General features: G+C 41.2%; 1 protein-coding gene across 7 annotated transcripts in view; it reads right to left on the bottom strand.

The window, feature by feature from the left end:
- Positions 1-14,102, bottom strand: part of INPP4B (inositol polyphosphate-4-phosphatase type II B) — an 813,539-nt gene that overhangs the window by 580,672 nt on the left and 218,765 nt on the right. The window lies entirely within an intron of this gene.

Below are 14,102 nucleotides of genomic sequence, written 5' to 3'. Positions count from 1 at the left end.
ATGGTACCGCTGTGGGCTCTCAGAGATGGAGAGGCCTTGTCAATCCTTTGCATCAAACGGACCTATTTCCATAAAGATTGCAAGCAGGGCCCTCTTACTTCTCTGTCTTTCCGTTATTATTACCCAGTCTTGTCTTATTAATGTTTTCATCCAAGTTTTAAAACACATCGGAATATGCTTGTGCAATAAGAAATAATTATTCATAAATAAAAAAATTAAAAAAAACAACAGTAATTTTCGAAAGGGTTGAAATGTGTGATTATTTATCCTAGCAATACGTGCAAACAACAGCACTGACTATCTCTCCCCCATCCAGAGTATAGTGAGTACAGTACAGGGCCAGGGAGAAGATGAGCTCGCTGAGTATCCTAAGGACGCTCCAGGCGGCGACTTTCCAGGCTGCAAATTTTCTTTTATATGTAGATAATGAATCAGGACTTGGATTTTATAGCAATGAGCCTGGTTCACATTCCATCTCTCTCCATAATCGCAGGGCACACTTACACAATCATTGTCCGGTACTGGGTGTTTAAGGCATACATGCCTACCCTCTCGGTTTTCGCGGGAGGCTCACGATTTTTCGGGTAACACCCGGAAGGGTAGGCATTTCTCCCACATTCTGCCCACTTCCTAGTGATGTGGGCAGAATGGGGAGAATTTTCGCAGCGATCACGGGTCCCTGTGTAGGGGGCGAGGCTGAATTACGCAATTCTTCATGAACCGCGTCATTTAGCCCCGTCCCCTATTTAAATTTGACAATTTGCCACAAAGGGGGCGGGGCTTAATGGTGTTACCAGTCAGGCCCCGTCCTCCTGGGGAGGACAAGCAAAAGGTAGGCAAGTATGGTTTAAGAGACAAGTCCAAAACTAGTGTTACACTGAGCAACAGGTGGTGGTGCTACGAAGACGCAATGATTATGCTTGGCACCGTATTTACCTATCTCTAACCTTGAGGTCCCCTCCAGGAACTCCCAGCGGGGAGGATAAATAAGTTTTGCATAAACATGCCCAAGGGCATAACTACCATAGGGTGCAAAAGGTGTAGCTGCTATGGGGCCCAGGGCTTCGGGAGGCCCATCTTCCTTGTCAAAGTTACATGTATTAAATGCATTTTTCACCATTGGGTGGTACATAGGGGCCCTTCCAAACGTTTGCTATGGGGCCTTCAAATACTTAGTTACGCCCCTGAACATGCCAGTTATCTCATAAATATTATTCAGCTCAGAGTGCACACATACATGTCAACTGCGAATAATGTCCCAAAGGCTTCTAGATTTCTGGGACCCTTGAGTAAATCTGCAGTTCATGTTTGTAAATGACACATTCACTGTTACATTCAGCAAATACATAGTACTTGTGCATTATAATTTGCAGAAAAATATGTAATGTTTAATGCACCCTGCAGAGAGTGTGCTTCTGAGGATTGACCGCAAATAATACATTAATAAATGGTCCTCTGAAACTCCCAGCTGTGCATGCAAGGGCAGGCAAACGTTGAAGTAGCCAGCTTTAATACATTAGTCTTTTAAGCAACAAAACAATTACAGTATGCGATGATAGAATATGCAAGGAGCAGGCAGTTTTGTGGAAGGAATATTTTAAAGGTAACAGGGATAGCTGGCACAAATAACAGAGAAGCTGCAGTAAATGACATTTTGCTTTACTTAATAGCCCAAATTAATTCAATAGTAGACAGTATTTAGATTTTTATGAGTTTTAATATGCAAAGTTAGATTTGCTCTGCATCAGAACGTCCCTTTTATGACAACCATTTGTCTGCACAGACAAATACTGTAAATGTCTTCTTCAAAGGATCTGTTTATCCCATTACTAGTTTTAAGTCTAGAGATGATTCAGCTTACAGAATTGTCAGTAATTACATCGTGAACAAATCTATATCAGACAAAATAAATAAAATATAAAGACACAATTAGTTTAGCTTGGGTGAAGCCAAGGGCATAACTAGAAGTTTAGCATGGTAGCAATTGGTTCTGAAAAGCTGAGGAAGCCTATTGGGACCCGACACTTGGCTGCTGGTGTGCCTATGTCCTGTGCTACTCCTGGCTCTGTGTCCCACTGAATGAGCAAGAGCTAACATTCTAGTGCTGCAACATTCTGCTTGGTGGGGGCAGCAGGCCTACTGTTCTTCTATCTGAGCTGGACATGTTGAGTAGCACATAGATGGCCAGCATGAGGGTAAATGGAGGAGAGGGAAGTGTGCTCCTCCCTGGAACCCAGGGAACTACATCAAAGTTTGCTGTGGAACCCACAAATCTGCAGTTCTACCCCTGGTTAAATCTATGCAACCTAAACTTATGTCTTGCAGCCAAAAATGCTGTGTGTCTTGTGTTGAAGGTTTGCTTCTATCATATCAGTGTTTAGTTATTTTTTTTAGAACTCTATTTAAAAATAAATAAATAAATATATATATATATAGCCATGCGGAGGTGCGGCACTCTCAATAAATAAAACACGACAACTGTGTCTTAAATAATCAACGTTTCAGTACATTTAACGTACTATCTAACAAGATATCTAACAAGATAGTACGTTAAATGTACTGAAACTGAAACGTTGATTATTTAAGACACAGTTGTCGTGTTTTATTTATTGAGAGTGCCGCACCTCCGCATGGCTATACTACTTTATATGTGAGGGCACCTCTAGACATTGCTTTCAGTTATTGGGAGTGCCAGACCTCTGCTGGACTATATATATATATATATATGTATATATATATATATATATATATATATATATATATAACCAATTCCAATAAGGAGGCACTCACAGACTGGATAATTGTGGAAATAATCTAATGCTTTATTGCATTAGTGCACTAATGCAATAAAGCATTAGATTTTTTCCACAATTATCCAGTCTGTGAGTGCCTCCTTATTGGAATTGGTTATGTGCAGGGGATCCTGCGCCCCAGGGTGAGCACCACAGCAAGGCATTAATTGCTCATTGAGGAGGAGTGCCGGTAATACGGATTTTGTATATATATATATATATAATTATATATATATATATATATTATTTAAACTAAACTATTTTAAAAATGTTCTTACTCATTGAACCATATCTCCATGTTTGCATTCAAAAAATTTCAAAATGTATAAAGTTTAGCTGAAGCATGTTGGAGCCGGCTTATATATGTGTAAACTGGCTTGGCTTTCAAAAATGTTGCTGAATTTTCTTATTGAATTTTCAATAATTTCCCAAATTTTAACATTTTAAAAGCAATTCATTGGACCAGTTGGAGAATCCATATATATGTTAGATAGAGGTTGAAGCATCTGTATACATATGATATACTTTCTTTCGACTGCAGGCCATTAAGGGATGATGAATGGATCCCTAATAATCATATTACGTATATACACCCTAATTTTGTAAATAAAATAAAATGTGTTATACTATTCTGCATTAAAGGAGTCTACCCCCAGTTGCTTGCGAGCACTTTCACGCATGTTGACAGACTTTTGATCCGTGGACTGATTCACGTGGAAAGCCGTCTCTTTTGATCACATTCCATGAGAGCAAGAGTGATTGACCTGGCATTAGGGGTGAGCGGGTTCGGATTTCTGAAATCCGAACCCCCCCGAGCCCCCCCGATCCGAGTCCGATCCGAATCAGGCTCGACTTTTCCCGCCTGACTCGGATCTGAAATCGAGGCAAAACGTCATCATCCCGCCTTCCGAGTCTCGCGGGTTTTGGATCCTATATAAGGTACCCACGTCGGCGCCATTTTCTCACTCGGCTGTGGACAGTGAAGAGGGAGGGTGGGAGTTAGGGCTGTGTAGTGTAGTGTAGTGTAGTGCTGCTGTTGTCCACTACTTCAAAGTCCATAGGGGCTGGCTGTGTTGTGCTGTGCTGCTGTTGTTAATAGGGGCTGTGTCCACTACTTCAAAGTCCATAGGGGCTGGCTGGACTGTGTTGTGCAGTCAGTTCTCCATAGGGGCTGTGTCCACTCCAAAGTCCTGTGCAGTGTCCCAGTCCTAAAGGAGTGCTGCAGTGTTGTCCAGGGGGTGCTCTGTCCATCAGGGGTGCTCCCCCCAAGTGCTAAAAAAATAATATATTTTCTGTGTTTGTGAATTGTGTGCGCAGTAGCCGCACGTGCATCAACAAAGTAGTGCCAAGCGTGCGCCTGTGTCATAAGTAAAGGGCCGGCTGGCTTGACCGTTAAGGGTGCTGTAACCCCCGAAAGTACACTCCAGTCCAAACCAAAAAAAAAATTATTTTCTGTGTTTGTGAATTGTGTGCGCAGTAGCCGCACGTGCATCAACAAAGTAGTGCCAAGCGTGCGCCTGTGTCATAAGTAAAGGGCCGGCTGGCTTGACCGTTAAGGGTGCTGTAACCCCCGAAAGTACACTCCAGTCCAAACCAAAAAAAAAATTATTTTCTGTGTTTGTGAATTGTGTGCGCAGTAGCCGCACGTGCATCAACAAAGTAGTGCCAAGCGTGCGCCTGTGTCATAAGTAAAGGGCCGGCTGGCTTGACCGTTAAGGGTGCTGTAACCCCCGAAAGTACACTCCAGTCCAAACCAAAAAAAAAATTATTTTCTGTGTTTGTGAATTGTGTGCGCAGTAGCCGCACGTGCATCAACAAAGTAGTGCCAAGCGTGCGCCTGTGTCATAAGTAAAGGGCCGGCTGGCTTGACCGTTAAGGGTGCTGTAACCCCCGAAAGTACACTCCAGTCCAAACCAAAAAAAAAATTATTTTCTGTGTTTGTGAATTGTGTGCGCAGTAGCCGCACGTGCATCAACAAAGTAGTGCCAAGCGTGCGCCTGTGTCATAAGTAAAGGGCCGGCTGGCTTGACCGTTAAGGGTGCTGTAACCCCCGAAAGTACACTCCAGTCCAAACCAAAAAAAAAATTATTTTCTGTGTTTGTGAATTGTGTGCGCAGTAGCCGCACGTGCATCAACAAAGTAGTGCCAAGCGTGCGCCTGTGTCATAAGTAAAGGGCCGGCTGGCTTGACCGTTAAAGGGTGCTGTAACCCCCGAAAGTACACTCCAGTCCAAACCAAAGAAAAATTATTTTCTGTGTTTGTGAATTGTGTGCGCAGTAGCCGCACGTGCATCAACAAAGTAGTGCCAAGCGTGCACCTGTGTCATAAGTAAAGGGCCGGCTGGCTTGACCGTTAAGGGTGCTGTAACCCCCGAAAGTACACTCCAGTCCAAACCAAAAAAAAAATTATTTTCTGTGTTTGTGAATTGTGTGCACTGTGGCTGCACATGCATCAACAAAGGAGCAGCGCCAAGCGTGCGCCTGTGTCCCATAAGTAAAGAGCCGGCTGGCTCATTTCTTAAAGGGTGGTGTAACCCACAAAGTGCACTACTCTCCAGCAAAAATAAAATAATATTTTCTGTGTTTGTGTGCGCTTTAGCCGCACGTATATATATCAATATAACATAAATGGAGGACCAAACTTTCTCCGATAAAAATAAAATAGGGAAAGATCAAGAACCACTTCCTCCTAGTGCTGTTGCTGCTGCTGGGAGTTGTTCATCATCCCAGAGAGGAAGTAGGAACATCACTACTTTTACTAAACAATTGACCCTCCAACAGTCCCTAGCGATGAGGATGAAGTACGACAGCAGTCATCCTGAAGCAAAACGTATAACTGAGGCCTTGACTGCTATGTTGGTGTTAGACGTGCGTCCGGTATCCGACATTAGTGCAGTGGGATTTAGACAATTGATGGAGGTAGTGTGTCCTCGGTTCCAAATCCCGTCTAGATTCCACCTGCATCCTCAAAGCAGCAGCGACAAGCGTGCGTCTGTCTGTTAAAGGGTGGTGACACCCTCAAAGTGTGCTACACAAACAATTAAAATATTGTTCTTTTTTTTTCTGTCTTTGTGAATTGTGTGGGCTGTAGCCGCACCTGCATCCTTAAAGCAGCAGCGACAAGCGTGCGTCTGTCTGTTAAAGGGTGGTGACACCTCAAAGTGTTCTACACAAACAATTAAAATATTGTTCTTTTTTTTTTGGTCTTTGTGAAATGTGTGGGCTGTAGCCGCACCTGCATCCTTAAAGCAGCAGCGACAAGCGTGCGTCTGTCTGTTAAAGGGTGGTGACACCTCAAAGTGTTCTACACAAACAATTAAGATATTCTTCTTCTTTTTTCTGTCTTTGTGAATTGTGTGGGCTGTAGCCGCACCTGCATCCTTAAAGCAGCAGCGACAAGCGTGCGTCTGTCTGTTAAAGGGTGGTGACACCTCAAAGTGTTCTACACAAACAATTAAAATATTCTTCTTCTTTTTTCTGTCTTTGTGAATTGTGTGGGCTGTAGCCGCACTTGCATCCTCAAAGCAGCAGCGACAAGCGTGCGTCTGTCTGTTAAAGGGTGGTGTAACCCTCAAAGTGTGCTCCACAAACAATAAAAATATTCTTTTTTTTTTCTGTCTTTGTGAATTGTGTGGGCTGTAGCCGCACTTGAATCCTCAAAGCAGCAGCGACAAGCGTGCGTCTGTCTGTTAAAGGATTACATCGGTGACAGCATCCAAGTAGGCATGTCAGACAGTCCGTACCTGTACTGGCAGGAAAAAGAAGCAATTTGGAGGTCCCTGTACAAACTGGCTCTATTTTACCTGAGTTGCCCCCCCTCCAGTGTGTACTCCGAAAGAGTGTTTAGTGCAGCCGGGAACCTTGTCAGCGAAAGGCGTAGGAGGTTGCTTCCACAAAATGTGGAGAAGATGATGTTCATAAAATGAATTATCAACTCTTCCAGGGAGACCAGCCTCCAGAACGTACAGAGGGACCTGTGGTTCCAGCAGGGACGAATTAATACTCTGTGAGGATGAGGATGTACACACTGAAGAGGGTGAGGAATCGGTGGATGAGGAGGATGAGGATGACATCTTGCCTCCGTAGAGCCAGTTTGTGCAGGGACAGATAAATTGCCAGCTTGTTTTGTGGGGGCCCAAACGAACCAATCATTTCAGCCACAGTTGTGTGGCAGACCCTGGCGCTGAAATGATTGGTTTGTTAAAGTGTGCATGTCCTGTTTATACAACATAAGGGTGGGTGGGAGGGCCCAAGGACAATTCCATCTTGCACTTCTTTTTTTTCTTTGCATTATGTACAGTTTGGGGCCTAGTTTTTCAATGCCATCCTGTCTGCCACTGCAGTTTCACGCCTAGATGGGTCACGTGTTTGTGCCGCCCACTTGTGTCGCTTAGCATAGTCATCCAGCTACCTCGGTGCAACCTTTTGGACATAAAAACACTATTGTGAGGTGTGAGGTATTCAGAATAGACTGGAAATGAGTGGAAATTAAGGTTATTGAGGTTAATAATAGCATAGGAGCAGAAAAACCTACAAATTATGTGATTTTAGCTGTTTTTATGCTTTTTTTCAAAAAAATACAGATCCAAAACACAAAACCCAGAACCCAAAACACGCAAGGGTGGTTTTGGCAAAACCAATCCAGATCCAAAACACGAAGAAAGATCCAGATCCAAAACCAAAACACAAAACACGAAAAGTGGCCGGTGCACACCCCTACCTGGCATGCATTTCTTCTACCAAGTTACACTAATGTATATATGTGCTTGTATGCATTATTTCCTAGATGATGACAAAGTGGTCAGTAATTACTGTAGGAAAGCAAGATAAATGAATCAACCATGGTTGAAGTGGAAATTTAGAAGTGGTGGTATGGAAAATGTCAGTGATATAAATGTTAGACAGAAAGGGAAACACTCAGGAACCGTAATAATTTAAAATCAGTGCAGGAAATGACGCATACAAGTTATACAGATTTCTAATTGTATGGACAGTAGCATGTACTATATGTGGTTATGAGTGTACAGTGGATTGATTTGTTTATATTTGTGTTCAACTAGAAGCATAAATAAAAGTGCATACACTGGGTAAAAGAATACTATGCATGTTAGATTAGGTGTATAAAGTTTGTTGTTTTATTTTTATTTTATGAATGTTCAACACCCTGAGCCCCCACTGCATCCCAATCATGTCTCATTCACTCACTATATAGTTTAAAAAAATACAACTGTGAATATCAAACACTAGAAAAACATATTGTACTCTAAGCTCAGACATTTCATCAAGAGAATGGGTTCTGCGTGATTGCACGCAGAGCGGCAGCAAACTGTTATGATTGGCAGTCTGCTGCTGTTTGTGGGCAGAGATGGGGCGGCGACGGCCTCCATTTCCCAATACAGAGGCGTGTCACTGCCGTTGGGGGGGAGGGAAGAGGCCAGCATCCTGGCCTCTTTAAGGCATCAGCTTGCGTGATCCCAAAGTCACTCAGCCGGTCGAGAGACACGCAGATGATTTAATGGTGCGTCCAAGGATGCAGCTCGGATCAGTAATGCATGCAGGAGGCATGGCTCCTCCTGCTGCATAGCCGCAGCTGCTAACATGTTAGCAGCTGTGATCGTTCCTAAGTTCACAGCTGAATCACCCCTTATTTCCCCAACAAAGCTTGGTGTTATGCCAATGAAATGCATTTCATATGGCATTACTGACACTGGATGGATTTAGATCATCTCAATCACCATTTGCCAAGACTCCCCACCAGTTGATTAAAGCAGTGCATGCTACTTCCAAGAACACTTGAAATTCCTGCCGACACCACGTAAACACTCCTGTGGTTGCTATCAAAACACTGCGAACGAAACCGGAGAGGGAGACCCGAACTGGCTGCACAACTACCCTACAGTGATCGCCACAAATGAGAGTGTGGAGCAGGTAATAGCACATTGTGGAACCGGAAACAGATTAGAGAGAATTCAAAGCCTTTAAACAGAACATCTTAACTATTCCACCAAAGTGGGATACAGCTACAGTGGACATACTTACAGGTGTGTGTGGTATATTATGTCGACAATCGTTAGGTTGGCATGAGAATGTTGACATGGGGTTAATGTTGACACTAAACATGTGGACATGTTCATAATGTTGACATTAACCATGTCGACAATAAACACTGATGTAATGTCGACATTATTGAAATGTCGACATTGTCAAAATGTCAACAATTTCTATTTTGCTTTAATTATTTCCCTAACCCTAATAGTTACCCTAACTCTAACCCTAATGGTTACCCTAACTCTAACCCTAATGGAAATGTTGCTATTATGACTATGTCAACATTTCCTATGTCAACGTTGACATATTGCAGGTGTAATCACTAATGATGTTGACAGTTTAACAATATCAACATCATTCTTTTGGTATAGAAATTGTGAATGTCGACATTATGATCAGAATCACGGAAAACTCTCCCCCTTACAAGCATCAACGGTTGATTATTTGGATTTTAAAGACTAGAAGGAGTGACTGATCTGAAAATCACATCACCCCAGAACTGGTTCACCTACAGGGCAATTGTGTTCAGAACATTTCAGACTCTATTAGCTGCATTTCATTGCTTACACTTAAATCTTTTAAATAGGACACGTAATATTTACCATTACGCTATGCAAGTAGTTTTTCAGCTAGTTAAACTGGAATTTTATATTGTTATTTCATTTTCAATTTCTGATGTATTTTCTGTTATTTCAATACCATCTGATACGACTGGATTTATGAGCCATAATAATGAAGACGCAATTTTGCTGATATATTTAAATGGGTTTTTTTTTATCTTTCTACATAACAACTATTCTATCATACTGTATAACACCTTTAGTAGCGCTTTGGGAACTTCTAGGGTTTAATGTCCAAGAAATTATATCCTTTCAGAGTCCTCAAAATAGTGTATACATTTCAAAGGGTTATATACTTCAAAAGACCTGTAGGTGTATAAAAAGTATCCTCACAGGGGGGACCAGGTAAGAAAACTGTTTTCTTCTGACAAGATCATTTGGTCAGGTCAGAGCATATATACGGCTGACCACCTGGGTCAGTCAGGGACAAAAATATACAAGTCAGTGTATCAAACGGTGATAACCACTTTTTTTTTTTTTGCTTCTCCATAATGTATTAAAAAGCAATCCGTGGCTAAAGCAGAAATGTCTCTTCTGGTTTCTCTTAACAACGCTATGGCGGCAAAGTGTGATGGCAATTTACTATGTGGCAAAAAGCAGTCTAAACACATAGCAGCATCTGAGTATGGTGGTGTGCTTATTTACAAGTCCCCCTGCCCAGTGCTGGATTTCCCACTAGGCACATGCCTTGGGGCACCACTAGCCTGGGGGGGCATAGCAGTCTCCTTGGATCCGAGCTTTCCAGTTCCACAATTCAGCTGCGTGGTAACTGGGAGGGGCGGAGTCTCACCATGATCTTGGGGGCAACAGGCACTCAATAATATTGTGCCTAAGGGTGGCCTGACCCCTAAATCCACCCATGCTGTTGCCACCCCTGGATGCACCTTGTGCATGAACAGTTCATTCTCACTGATATATAATGGGTCTTCCTGAAAATGTTGTACATGCATTACGGCTGCCCATTCTGGACAGAGATTGTCAAAGGGAGGAAGTGAGCAAAACACTTCTCCAGGGACTGACTCTTTAGTACATGCTGCACTAAGACATCCCGCAGTTCTGTGCTAAGCGGCAATGCACAATGTCTTAGTGCCGGGATTAGTGAGATGTTAATACATCTTCATCATAATACCTAAACTCTATTTGAATTTAATGGAATTTATTACTTTGCAATTATTTCTGGCATTATTCCTACTGTAAGAGATTCATGTGTATATTTTGCATCCAAGATCTCAGCATCATAACATACTTTATGTAGACTGAGGTGGGATCCTGCCGTCACAAAAATGACATCAGCCAGATTTACAACTATAATAGTGAAAATTGATATGTGGTTTGGTGGAAAATGATGGGCAGTTGTCTAATGGTAAAATTCACAATGGGGCAGTTTCCCTCAAAAGTTCTGAAGTTCTGGAAGTTGTAGCGTTTCCATGGAACAGCTGCTCCATGGAGTGAAATCAGCTTTCACACCTCCCCAGAGAGATCAGATGAGGAAGATGGGTCGTGGAGGAATTTCAAACCCCATTTTATCCTTAAAAGAATTGTCAATTTAGGCAAAACCTATATAGATTGACTCTGCTTCCCCTTTCAATACTATTCCCTGACAAAAGCAATGTAACTGAAATGAAATGTAAGATAATATTATATTTTATGTCCTTTAAATTAATTGAAAATGGTTGCAATCATTACCATGTGTCTATCTTTATTATCTCTTTTTATCTGAAGCATTGAGACTTATCTATGTCATATTAAACCCAATTTAATTAAGTCTGTTGTTGTGTTTTTATACGCGTTCATGCACTAGGGAATGCTTATTTTGGTATCACTACATTTATGGTTAGGATAACAGTAAATCTGATTAAATATACGTCGAGATAAGTATGGGCGAACAGCCAGCCAGACGTTAGCTTTGGGAATACCAGACTTAGTAGTGGCAGAATACAATACATGAGGGTGAGTATTTGATATTAAAGGGGGCATTTAATAGAAAGGCCAGGTAGTCTGGTTTTAATTAAACTTGGCACACTCACATGATGCTCAGAAAAAGGTGAGTTTGAGTTGTGACACATGCTATAGAAATAAATATGAGTTATAAAAATGGATTTGGGATAGTCTTGATGTACTATATCAAAGAGTGTAGTATATAAATATATATGTATAAGGGTATAACATAATTCAACAACTATTGTTATTTGCAAAAACATTTCTAAGTACCCCTTTCTGTATGGAAGTAGTATATCAAATACACACTCATTTATTTATTTAAATGTATATCAAGTACTGCATAAGGCACATTTACAATGCTCAGAAATCAACAAAAAAACATGGAGAAACACAAAATAAGTCACACGCTGCTTTTTTATTTGCACCTGTCAGCAACTCACTCAGCAACTGCACGTCCATGTCCCGGTATTTGTAAACACTCCAATAAAGAAGGTATACACCTACAATTGTATCTGTGCATGGGGAAGTAACTAATATATCACTACAGAGTCAAAACACCCATTCACTATAGTATCAAACTCTTAATCATGCTTGCCTACTTTTGAAAAAGCATTTCAGGGAGATTGTGAAAGCAACACCTACGAGCGCGCGTTAAACTGGGCGTGTACTGCTACATCTGAGAGGCGTGTCATAAAATTGATTTGCATCCATTCCACATGTAAATGAGCCCCAAAGCAGTTAGTAAGATCTACTTGTTGATGAAAATATACTGATGCTTCTCAGAACATACATGTAACCATAGGGATCATTGTGCCTTATAACCAATGCAGGAAAATTATACTAATGATCCCATTTGAATGTATATATCTCTGTTTTTTCTTTTATATAACAGTGTCATAATGAGGGTAAGGTGAAATGAGGGAGATTGGTAGACTCTTCAGGGAGATTGCTGCTATTTCAGGGAGTCTCCCTGACAATGAGGGAGGGTTGGCAAGTATGCTCTTAATCCATTTCCATTTTTACTTTTTTCTCCTATAATACTCTTTGGTTTAGCCTTATTTATATTGTAAAATAATCATGCCAGTGAGGGAACATCTGAAGTGTCTTTATTACATGGGACACATTCGTCTTTAAAGTTTCTTCTTATTACATTGGTCACTGTTCGCCTTTTCCACCAAACTGCGCCCGTAAGGTGCAAAATGCATCCCAGTGAAATAACAGGACATGGCAAATTCTGCTTTGTCGAATTGGTGAGGAGAAATAAGGCCTCATTAACTGTACCTTCTTCACGCCCACCAGCTCATCTATTTCATCCCACAAAGATGGAATTTAATTTCCTAGTATGCAAAACTCCTGTACTTAGCAACACATACCCTGATCCACTCAACAACAGGTTTCTGTAAAATCAAGTTGCTTTTGAGAAAATGTCCGTGCATACACAAAACATATTATCTGGCTAATAAATACAGACACAGCCAATATAGGCTCACAGATATCACAGAGGGTCATAAGAAGATAGAGGGAAGAGAAAGAGTTGGAGGATGTCACAGGTAAAACAGCTCAGATGGGTGCTCTAAAGCCTCTTTGCTCACTACATTTATGTGCCATGTGACTGTGGATGTCATGGTAGTTACATAACACTGTAGAAAATCTGCAGAGTTATGAGTCACTAATAGCAGTCTGAAGAACAAATGAAGGGGGCAAAAAAGTTAATTACCATGCTGCTTCTTATAATCTGCCACAGTAAATTAAATAAAAAAAATAAACACATCCTTTTGCTATGAGATTGCTGCTTTAAATATGGGAATAATTATCCATGTTAAAGCCTAAATATACTACTGACATAGACAGATACAGTAGAATTGCTTGCATATCAAGGAATTTACCTGATTTTTTTTTTAAAAAGGAAGCTTAATAGACACATGGGTGGACGATTATGAAATTGGAGCAGATAAAAATTCAGCGATGGAGAAACATTCACCAAAACAGCCCAGAACAAAATCCAGATTCAGCACATTTTCATAGAACAATTGAAGTTCCAGGGAAGCATACTCATATGCATATTTACATTTTCCCAAATCATAGCAAAATGCCTGGGCAAACATAAAAAGCAATCATCGACTGAAATGAGTAGGGAATGGAATGGCAGTTTCACATGTAGTGACAAAACAGTTAAATATACCAGATTCTGTTATTATTTTGTGCTTATTACCAACTAAACTAGAGTCTAGACATAAGCCTGGGATATAAATCTAAGACATCTAGAGAAAACTTGTCAGATTCCCACCTACAAACGCAAGGTTTTCCCTTCAGGTTTTCAGTGAGATCTTACTTAATGTTCCGCTAACATTGATATAACAGGTTACCAGATTGCTGTGAAGAGGCCCATTTGTACAAGCCATATTTCTTGTAAGGTTATTTGCAGTGTTTAATTTAATCCATCTGTTCCCTTTCTAAGCTGCAGACGAGCATGAGACTTGCTCCATTGAGCTTTAAGTACGTCTGCAGTTAACCCCCCTCCAGACACAAGGAACATCTCAAGAAATGCATCCTCAGTCTAACAACAGCAAAAATAAGGGCTTGATTCATAAAAAATGAATGCAGATTATTTATTTTTAAAGAGTTGGTGCTCAGTCGTTGTGGCCTTTCAGCATTGAGCAAAACAGCATTTGCCCGGCTAGAAAACATCCACGAATCACCAC

Source organism: Taudactylus pleione, unplaced genomic scaffold (genome assembly GCF_031769625.1).
Source record: "Taudactylus pleione unplaced genomic scaffold, aTauple2 ptg000389l, whole genome shotgun sequence".
NCBI lineage: Eukaryota > Metazoa > Chordata > Amphibia > Anura > Myobatrachidae > Taudactylus > Taudactylus pleione.
This window is presented reverse-complemented; position numbering and strand designations above follow the sequence as displayed.